We start from the raw sequence: 10,709 nt of genomic DNA on the forward strand, positions 1-10,709 counted from the left end.
CCAACTCGATGCCTACCCCCTGCCGCGCATAGACGAGATGGTCAAACGCGTGGCCAATTATAAGGTATTCAGCACCATCGACTTGCGAAGCGCCTATCATCAAATTCCCATCCGAGAGGAAGACAAACCTTACACCGCATTCCAGGCAGGGAGGCGCCTCTACCAATTCAGGAGAATACCTTTCGGTGTCACGAATGGGGTAGCTTGCTTCCAACGGGTTATGGACAACATCATCTCAGATGAAAACCTCAAAGACACTTTTGTTTACGTGGACAATGTCACAGTGTGCGGTAGGGATCAGGGGGAACATGATAGGAATCTGGACAGATTCTTGAGCATTGCTAGAAAATATAATCTGACTCTCAACTACGAGAAATGCGTATTCTCGGCAAGGTCAATTGACCTTCTCGGCTACACGATAGCCGACGGCACAATTAAGCCTGATCCTGAACGATTGCGCCCGCTCCGTGAGCTTCCACCACCTCAGGACTTGCAGACAATGCGCCGGGTGATCGGGATGTTCGCTTACTATGCGAGATGGATTTCGCAATACTCCGAGAAAATACATCCCCTAGTGCATTGCAAAAACTTTCCACCAGATGCCGCTGTTGTAAGAGCTTTCCACAACCTCAAGGATGATATCAGTAAGTCCGTGGTTTTATCGATCGACAGCTCGGTGCCCTTCGTGGTGGAAACCGACGCTTCAGATCACGCCATAGCTGCTACACTTAATCAGTCTGGACGGCCAGTCGCGTTCTTCTCGAGAACTCTCTCTAGAAGCGAGCAGAGACACTCAGCGATAGAGAAGGAAGCGTATGCCATCGTCGAAGCGCTGCGGAAATGGAGACATTATTTACTGGGAAACCACTTCACGCTCGTTACGGACCAACGATCCGTGGCATTCATGTTTGATGGGAAAAATAACGGGAAAATTAAGAATGAAAAAATTATGAGATGGCGGATAGACCTAGCTTGCTACAGTTACGACATTGTTTACCGGCCCGGGAAGGAAAACCCTGCTGCAGATACCTTCTCTCGGGTCTACAGTTCGGCAACAATCAGTCAGGCTTTGCAAGACCTACACGTGTCTCTCTGCCACCCAGGGGTAACCAGAATGGCACATTTCGTACGCAGACAAAATCTTCCCTATTCTGTTGAAGATATTAAACAAATGAATGCTTCATGCCCTGTTTGTGCTGAACTAAAACCCAGATTCTTTGGCGCGGCATCTGGCAGACTGATCAAGGCCACTTCCCCCTTCGAGAGACTAAACATTGACTTCAAAGGGCCCCTGCCGACCAAGACAGACAACAGATACATATTCACCGTTGTTGATGAATATTCAAGGTTCCCTTTCGCATTTCTGTGCTCGGATATGACCTCGGGCACTGTCGTGAAATGTCTCTCTGACCTCTTCGCTATGTTTGGGAAACCTTCGTACATACATTCAGACAGAGGGCCGTGTTTCATGTCGGCCGGGCTAAAACAATTCCTACTAGAGCTCGGCATAGCAACTAGTCGAACGACGGGTTACAACCCACAGGGAAACGGGCAGGTGGAACGGTATAATGGAGTTATTTGGAAAGCCGTAACTCTGGCGCTGAAATCGAGAGGACTGGGCCCCGAGCGGTGGGAGGTTACCCTTCTCGACGCTCTGAATTCCATACGCTCTTTGCTCTGCACGTCCACCAATGCAACTCCTCACGAACGAATGTTTACTCACCAACGACGTTATGTTGACGGTCAAACGGTGCCCAACTGGCTGACCCATCCCGGTACAGTGTTCATGAAACGCCCGGTACGACAAAGCAAGTATGAACCCCTGGTGGAGGGGGTCGAACTCATTGACACTAATCCAGAGTATGCTCATGTCAGGCTCCCGGATGGCAGGGAGACCACTGTGTCGGTTCGCCATCTGGCTCCCTCAGGTACTCCTCCCGCAGGTACACCACCTTCTGGCACTCCTCCTTCTGACATTCCCCCCCCCCCAGGAACTCCACCGGGCGACGGGGCTGCCGCGTTCCACCCGAGAGCGATCGAGGAGTCATCCCCGGCACAAGTCGAGGCTCACCAAGAGGATCGGGAGTCTCCCTCAAGTGAAACTGCCATTTACTCCCGGAGAGGTCGACGAATAAGGCCCCCTCGACGACTCAATCTGTAAAGGGGATTATCGGCATTCTCGCTGCTCATGCTCCTATATGTTCATTATATCATATATCGATGCTCATTTCCATGCTCCTACAACTCAAAATAATCACTGCTTGGCATGTATGCTTCTGTAGACCTATTAGTCCGTGTTGCTTGAAATGTATACTCCTATAGTGCTAAAGCAATCATGGTGTGTAAGATGGGCCCCTAGTTGCATTTTAAAGGTGGGGAGAATGTGGTGAATTGAGGTGAATTGAGGGACATGACGCGGGATCACATGTTGTGCGTCTCGCGTATAAGGGGAGGTCTCCGCGGCACGGGGTGATTGTCCCCGGGGAATTGCCATTTACATCGGCTGTTCACTTGGTGCTCGTTGACTGAAGGTGCTCATTGACTGGTGAGAATGGAGATTATATCGAACTCCGTGCTTACGCGGATTTATTCTGCGATGATTAATCGCACATGTATACGTTACTGCTTATGTACTCCTAGCTGAACCTGTATTCCCCGGTGTGCCCACAGAAGCGGCTCCAATCAAATGGAATAAAGCCTAAACTCTGAAGGTTCTTCTCTCGCTCTCATTTCACGATTCTTGGCCACCTCGCTGTCTGGGTCTTCAGGCGTTTCCATGGTAACCTCGCTGGGGGTACGAAGCCGCCATGTTTTTTTTTTGGCCTGCTCAACCACGCCTTGACTTGGAACAGGCCGCAACGATTTCTTGACGATAAATGAATGAATGTAAGTTCCAGATTTGAAAATATCAGCAGTTTCTACTCAGAAAAAAATGTTGATTTTGTTCCATTCGGACATTTCACGGGCGTTTCCGGGTGCATCGTTGTACGGACGGCAATTGGTAATCGCTTGCCAAGCCAGGCGTTCCGTTGGAGTACTTGAGTGCTCACGCCACTTACCGAGCTGTACAGTTCATGTCCTGATTGTGATGTTCAGTCGACAGTTACTGCAAGGTGGAGGTACGTATACGTGTACAATATACATCACACACAGCTGTTTATAAAGATTAATGTTTGTGAGAATGTCCCTGAAACGTTAATATATAAATGTAGCGTTGTTTATTTGGTGAAATCTCCTCAAGGTTTCTGGGTTGTGTACAGTACATACTGTAGTCGGTAATCACACTCACTCCAAAAGGGTTACCTCCCTAAAGGGGTCTTTGCCTTATTCTCAAACGATACACACAATTCCGATGAAACTTCACGACAACCTTCATCACCCATGACGTACCAAAGTTTGTTCATGACGTTCGAAAAATCGGACTCTGAAAGGGTTTAAGGGGGGTTGCCCCCCAAAATAAGTATTTGCTTTCTTCTCCAAAAACTACACATACAATTCCGATGAAACTTGACCACCATCTTCACCACCCGTGATGTACCAAAGTTTGTTCATGACATTAAAAAAAAAAAAGTTGGGGTCTAAGGGGTTATACGGGGATGTGGGGGTTGCTCCCCAAAATTTGTATTTGCTTTCTTTTCTGAAACCACACACACGATTTTGATGAAACTTGACCACAACCTTTATCATCCGTGATGGACCAACGTTTGTTCATGACATTACAAAAAATAAAAATAAACATCCATCGGTATTTACTTTCTTCTCCATTATATAATATTTTGTGGGTCACCCATGCCTACCAGTGGTTGCCTGGTTAACCTATCCAGCCACGACTATGTGAGTGCCCAGGGGTATATCCCCTATGTTTAATATCTCTCTGAGGTTCTTTGTCATCATTCCTGTAGGTCCAGCTATCACTGGGACAACTTTGGCATTCTTCAGCTTCCAGGATCTTCTCACCATTCTTGAGGTCTTGGTGTTTGGTCATTTTCTTGATTTCTGCATCGTTTAGTCCAAAATCACTGCTATTAACATCTCAATCAACAATGCCTTCTTCTCTTTTTTTTTCTTTTTTTTTTACCTGAGTATGATATTTGGTCACAATGCTTTGTTTTTGATGTTCACGCTCAATGGGATCATTAGGTCGTACGTGAGTGGTAGGTTCTTCCATGTTTTCAGTGATTACTTTTGGTTCATTTTCCCACACCTGACCTGACCTGGGGACTTTTGGGTCTTTGGGGTCCTCTGGGTCTTGTTTTTTTCTGTTGTTGTTGTTGGACACATTGTTGAGGCTTGTATGAGAGCGAACAGAGAACGTACAACAACAAAGGGAGCAAGAGACAAGGGGGGGGGGGGAAAGTGTGGAACAGGCACGAGGAGATCTGTGGAAGGGAGAGGGACGGCCAGGATACACGGTGTAAACAAGATGGACACGATAGGGACTTTGAGGTCCATTCATGACAGGGACTTTCAGGAAGGAAAGCAGGAAATTTGATGGAGGTGGGTTTAGGGTGGATTAACGGCGGTAGACAATATCGTGGTTTTGGATGGGGGAAGGAAGACAAGAGATGGTGGTGAACAGCTGTTTTGAAGACCTGGAGGGAGGAGTGGGATTTAAGAGCGTGTGGGAGTTTGTTCCAAAGACGGGAAAAAAAGAGGAATGAAATAGTGAAGGTGAGTAGTGATTCTAGATTTTGGTAGTTTTACCAGAATGGGATTGCTGGCGGACCTTGAGCGCTCTGCGGAAATATGGGGGAGGACATATCTCAGACAGAGCAAGGGGGGGCATGGCCAGATAGGAGACTGTGGAAGACAGAAAGACCACCGACCTGTCTGCGGTGAGAGTGAGAGACTCAAAGACAGCCTCACCGCTGGAGATACCAATGATCTTAAATGCCTTGGTTTCCAGACCATTAAGCCATGAAAGTAGAGAGGCAGGAGCAGGACTCCATCAGGCTGCAGATGAAAGCTTTGTATGTGGTCCGGAGCTCAGGTGTGCCAAGGAAGGACTTTGCACGACGGAGGATGCCCAGTCGGTGACTGGCTTTGAAGACCAGGTTGGAAATTTGGCTTTCCCAGGAAAGATCATGGCAGATAGTGAGACCCAGAGGCTTGAATGAAAGAACTTCTTCGAGAGGATTGTTGAGAAAGTATATGGGGGGGGGGGGTTCAAGACAATCCTTTTGGAGAGACTTTCACTGCTGAGAGTGAGATTTGTCAGGATTGAAAGACATGTTCCACGTGGTGGACCAGTTTGTGATTTTATCCAGATCTGCAGAGAGTGAAGAAGCTGCTGCTTGCTGATCTGAGGGATGACATATGGTACGGCAGAGGGTGGAGTCATCAGCAAAGAGATGAAGAGGGTTTTCCAGAGAGTCGGAGAGATGATTGATGAAAACCAAAAGAAGAACAGGGCCCAGAACGCTGCCTTGAGGAACTCTTTTGGGTCTTTAGAAGTCCTGAAGGGTCTTTGGGAATTATCATTCAAACAGGTGATTAATAGGTATATAGTCTTCACAGTTTGCCTGACTGACTGACAACTTCACGGCTTTGCCGCCTCACCCTGCTTTTCATTTTTAGCTCACCTGGACTTTAGTCACAGAGGTTTTGAAAAATAGATACAGGATATTGGGTCAGCGGCCGGAAGCAAAGGGTTGTGAGGTCATGTTTTCTGGGATTCTCCCAAGATTTGGAAACAATATAGAAATTATGAGCAGAGCAATAGACTTCAACCAATGGCTGGAAGAATGGTATAGGGAGGAAGGTTTTACATTGAAGAAGCAGTGGGAATCATTTAGGGGACAAAGGGAGTGCTTCCAGAATGATGGCCGTATGTTAAAAAGAAAGGAGGCAGCAACGTTTGCATTGGGAATTGAGGAAGGAATTCAGGCTTTTTTTAGGTCAGTGGAGGGTGGGGAAGCTATGAAGGAAGGAACTGATAATGTAATTGTGATGAGCAAGGCCAGGCAGGAAAATAGAATTTCAGGAAGGGAAAAGTTGAACATATTTTATGCCAATGTCAGAAGTTTAAATGGTAAGATGGAAGAGCTTGAAGCCAAAGTAAATCGTGAGGAGTATGATTATAGTTGCAGTGAGTGAGATATAGTTTAAGGAGATTAATTCGAAGACAGGATTAGAAGGCTACAAGGTTTTGAAAACCAAAAGAAGATGTCAGAAGTTTAAATGTATGTTTAAATGTCAGAAGTTCAAGGTGTATCAGTGTGATAGGGGGAGGAGCATTGCATCAAGAGAAAGGGGTGATATTAAGGAAGGAATAAATGTTGAGGATTCTGTCTGGGTAGAGATTAGAGATTGTAAAAATAGTAAGATACTGGTAGGATGCTTTTATAGGGTTCTGGGTGTGAAGGAAGAGGAGGAAGGAGGAGTGCATGAATAATTCCAAAGGGCATGTGGTAAGGGATGAGTATTGATTTTGGGGGATTTTAACTTGCCAGGGATAGATTGGGTCCAGGATCTGGGAAAGGGAAGAGCAGATGATGATTTCCTCGTTTTAGTCCAGGATTGCTTTTCAACCCAGTTTGTAGATAAGCCCATGAGGGGGAGTGCAGTGTTCGAACTCCTTTACAGTAACGATCCCAATATGGTAGAGGAGGTGGAGGTTGAGGAGCATTTCGGAGCAAGTGACCATAACATTATGTGTGAAAAAGTTCTGTTAAAGGTTAGAGTTCAGGATAGTAGGGTAAGGCTATTAGATTTCACGAAGGCAAACTTTGAGGGTATGAGGAGAGAATTGGGTGATGTAGATTGGGAGACTCGAACAACAGGACAATCAGGATCAGAGAAATGGGATATCTTCAAGGACCAAATGTGTAGAGTGCAGAATCAGTACATTCCAATGAGGGGTAAAACTAGAAACAGAAAGAGACCAGGGTGGTTGAGTAGTGATATAAGGAGAATCAGAAGGTATTTATTGGGTTTAAAATAACAGGACTGGAGTTAGATTTATATCACTCTCAGAGTAAACAGAGGTAAGTGAAGAAAATAACTCGGCAAGTCAAAAGAGAGGATGAGAAGGACATGGCTAAGAATATTAAATATAATAACAAGGCTTTCTTTCAGTATATCAGGGGAAAAGATCGACCAGTGTGGGCCCATTGAGGAAAAGCACTGGGAGAGTGGTTGGTGATGAAAGTGAGATGGCAAGCTTATTAAACAGGTATTTTACTTCAACTTTTACACAAGAACAGTCAGGAGAATTGCCAATAGCTGAGAGTATCTATTGAGGAGGTGAGGAAGGGCTTTTACTGAAGATCCAGGTTGGAGTGGAGGAAGTAAAAGAACAGCTTGGTAATCTCATAGAAGATAAGGCTCCGGGTACAGATAATATACACCTGAGAGTCTTGATGGAGGTGGCTGAGCAGGTAAGCGAGATGGTAAGGTATATTTTCAACAGTTCACTGGAGTCAGCACAGGTACCGGAGGATTGAAGAGTAGCAAATGTAACATCATTATTTAAGAAAGGATCCAGAGAAGAATTGGGAAACGATAGACCTGTTAGTTTGACCCAGTTTTGGGGAAGGTGTTGGAGACAATAATTAAGGACCAGATGAGGAACCATTTAAATAAGCAGTCATAGACTGGTACTTACGAAATCGTCAACTTGACCTCTGACCTTGTCTAATAAAAGCTGTCTCAAGAGAAGGTAGCGACGCAAACCAGAAGTTTCTACGATGATTCTGTACCAAACCATCAAAAATCGAAACGTCAACCGAAGCTAAAATCTCCATTTCTCCACGCAATTATTTTATATTATTTTATCAGTCACAAAACCGTAATATTCGGCCATCCACCAACAATCTTAACATAATCCGACGGCTCAGCGAGTCAGGCATGCGACGATAACCTTTATTGGGATAAAAAATGACTTTTAAACACCATCTTTATCGAAAACACCGTCAGCGCGCACACGGAAAACCTTTACGTGACTCAACGACGCGTCTGCTCAAGCGCATTGCATCACGTGACGACCCGTGACGCGTCGAGTGAAATATTTTTTATACAATCTTAAAACGTCTCCAAAACATCCGATTTTTACCAGAATTTCAACAACCGAGTTTTAAGCGATCGCGAAAACCGAAGACAAATTTATAATCGAAGTTAACGTCGAGCGAAGCAAAAATCTCCGTTTCTCGACGCAATTATTTAATATTATTTTATCAGTCACAAAACCGTAATATTCGGCCATCCACCAACAATCTTTACATAATCCGACGGCTCAGCGAGTCAGGCATGCGACGATAACCTTTATTGGGATAAAAAATGACTTTTAAACACCATCTTTATCGAAAACACCGTCAGCGCGCACACGGAAAACCTTTACGTGACTCAACGACGCCTCTGCTCGAGCGCATTGCACCACGTAACGACCCGTGACACGTCGAGTGAAAGATTTTTTTATACAATCTTAAAACGTCTCCAAAACATCCGATTTTTACCAGAATTTCGACAACCGAGTTTTAAGCGATCGCAAAATCCGAAGACAAAATTAAAATCGAAGTTAAAATGAACTCCTAACATCGAGCGAAGCAAAAATACTCCATTTCTCCACATGAATTTACGGAATTATGTTTGACCGATTTTGACCAAAATCTAACCAGCGCTAGCAATCACCCTCATGAATCACGTGGTGTAATTTGACATTGGTAGCTTCTTCCGTTCTCGAGTTATCGTGCCTACAAACAAACAAACAAACACACAAACAAACAAACAGAAACGGAAGTGGTCAATATACTTACGAAATCTTTAGATTTCGGAAGTAACAAATACAAACTAATTAAAGGTCGTCAGCATGGGTTTACCAAAGGTAGTTGCTGTTTAACAAATCTTTTAGATTTCTATGAAGCAGTGTCAGATTGGGTGAATGAGGGAAAGGCAGTGGACATAGTATATCTCGACTTCAAGAAGGAATTTGATAAGGTTACACATCTGAGGTTGTTAGCCAAAGTGAGGGCTTGTGGAGTGGTTGGTCAGGTAGATAATTGGATTGTAAACTAGTTTAGTGATAGGAAGCAAAGAGTGGCTGTGAGTGGGAGGATGTCTTGCTGGGAGGATGTAAGTAGCGGGGTAACTCGGGGATCAGTACTTGGACCATTACTATTCATTATTTACATCAACGATTTGGATAATGGGATAAAGAGTAAGCTTTCCAAATTTTCAGATGACAAAGCTTGGAGGTGAGGTGGATATCAGAGGGGGTGGTGATCAGATACAGGAAAGTGTTGATACTTGTATAGATTGGGCAAAAGATTGGCAGATGGAATTTAACCTGAGCAAATGTAAGGTGTTGGGGGATGGGAAAGAACGATGAAAATAGAGATTACAGGGGTAATTTTGGAGCGTCACACAGGAGAAGGATCTGGGGGTGGTAATAGATATGGGAGGTAAGCAGGCAGCACAGTGCCAGGCAGCTACAGGTAAAGCAAAGAGGGTTTGAGGTTGTATTTGGAGGAGGATCAATTATAAATCAAAAGAGGTGGTGTTAACATTGTACAGGAATTTAGTGAGGGCCACATCTAGAATATTGTGTGCAGTTTTGGTCACCACAACTCAGGAAGCAGGAAGGACGTAGATGCCGAAGAGAGGGTTCAGCGCAGGGCTACTAGATTGATTCCGGGCCTAGCTCGACTCAGCTATAAGGAGCGGTTGAAGCAGACAGGGCTTTATACACTAGAAAGGAGGTGGTTACGAGGAGATATGATGGAGATGTTTAAGATAATGAAAGGTCGAGATAAAATAAGTGAAGATGAATTATTCAACAGAGTAGACAGTAATAGGACCGACCGGGCGTAGTGGCGTGCGCCTGTAATCCGGCGACTCGGAGGCTTGGGTTGGAGGATCGCTTGAGGACGGGAGCTCTGCACTGGGCCACGCTATGAGAGGGTGTAGGGTAGCCCAGAATCATGGCGAAACCCAATCCTTATCCCTGTGTCATAAGAGGCGACCAGGGTTGCGTCAGGAAGGGCATCCGGCGTAAAACCTGTGCCAAATCGGTATGCGGATCATAACGGATGATCCGCTGTGGCGACCTCTAATGGGAGCAGCCGAAAGAAGAACACACAGTAGACAGTAATAGGACCAGGGCCCATAGCCTGACAGTAAAGAAGGGGAGGGTTAAGACGGTAGCAAGGGAGGGGACTTTCACTCAGAAAGTTGTTAATGCATGGAATGGTCTCCCTGGAAAGGTAGTGGAAGCAGAAACAGGAGATTAGTTTAAATCAGAATTAGATAGGTACCTGGAAGTTATGGAGATGGAGGGGTACGGGGATGTTGACAGGACTTTTAGGTAGTTTTAGTATTGATGGGGGATTGTGTGCATGTGTACGGAGTGCTGTTGGTGGGGGTCTCATCAAGGGGTGTTGTGTGGTTGATGTGTTTTTTAACCCATCTCATGCCCCCTCCCCTGGGGGGAAAAAAAAACAAACAAAAAAATACAAAAACTTCCAAAAAAACCAAAAACATTTTCTGTTTTCTTCTCTTGATCTTGTGTTGATAAATTGGTGTGGTGTTGATGTGGCGCAGGCAGGATGAGCTGAATGCCCTCCACCTGTGTCTGGTTTCCTTGTGTGTTAGGTGAGCTTATGCAATCGAGCAGTGTCCGTAGGTGAGTGAGTGAGGGAGTCAGTCCGTAAACACTTCAGTAATTATCGCTTGAACCAAGCGCGCAATTTTGATGAAACTTGACCACAACCTTC

At 45.2% G+C, this 10,709-nt stretch overlaps 1 protein-coding gene across 2 annotated transcripts in view; it reads right to left on the reverse strand.

The window, feature by feature from the left end:
- The window catches only part of LOC147013621 (SH2 domain-containing protein 3C-like), a 175,593-nt gene that overhangs the window by 147,897 nt on the left and 16,987 nt on the right, over window positions 1-10,709 (reverse strand). The gene's annotated exons all lie outside the window — the stretch shown is intronic.

This window comes from Eptatretus burgeri, chromosome 14 (genome assembly GCF_056783735.1).
Source record: "Eptatretus burgeri isolate ZD-2024b chromosome 14, Ebu_testis_v1, whole genome shotgun sequence".
NCBI classification, from domain to species: Eukaryota; Metazoa; Chordata; class Myxini; order Myxiniformes; family Myxinidae; genus Eptatretus; species Eptatretus burgeri.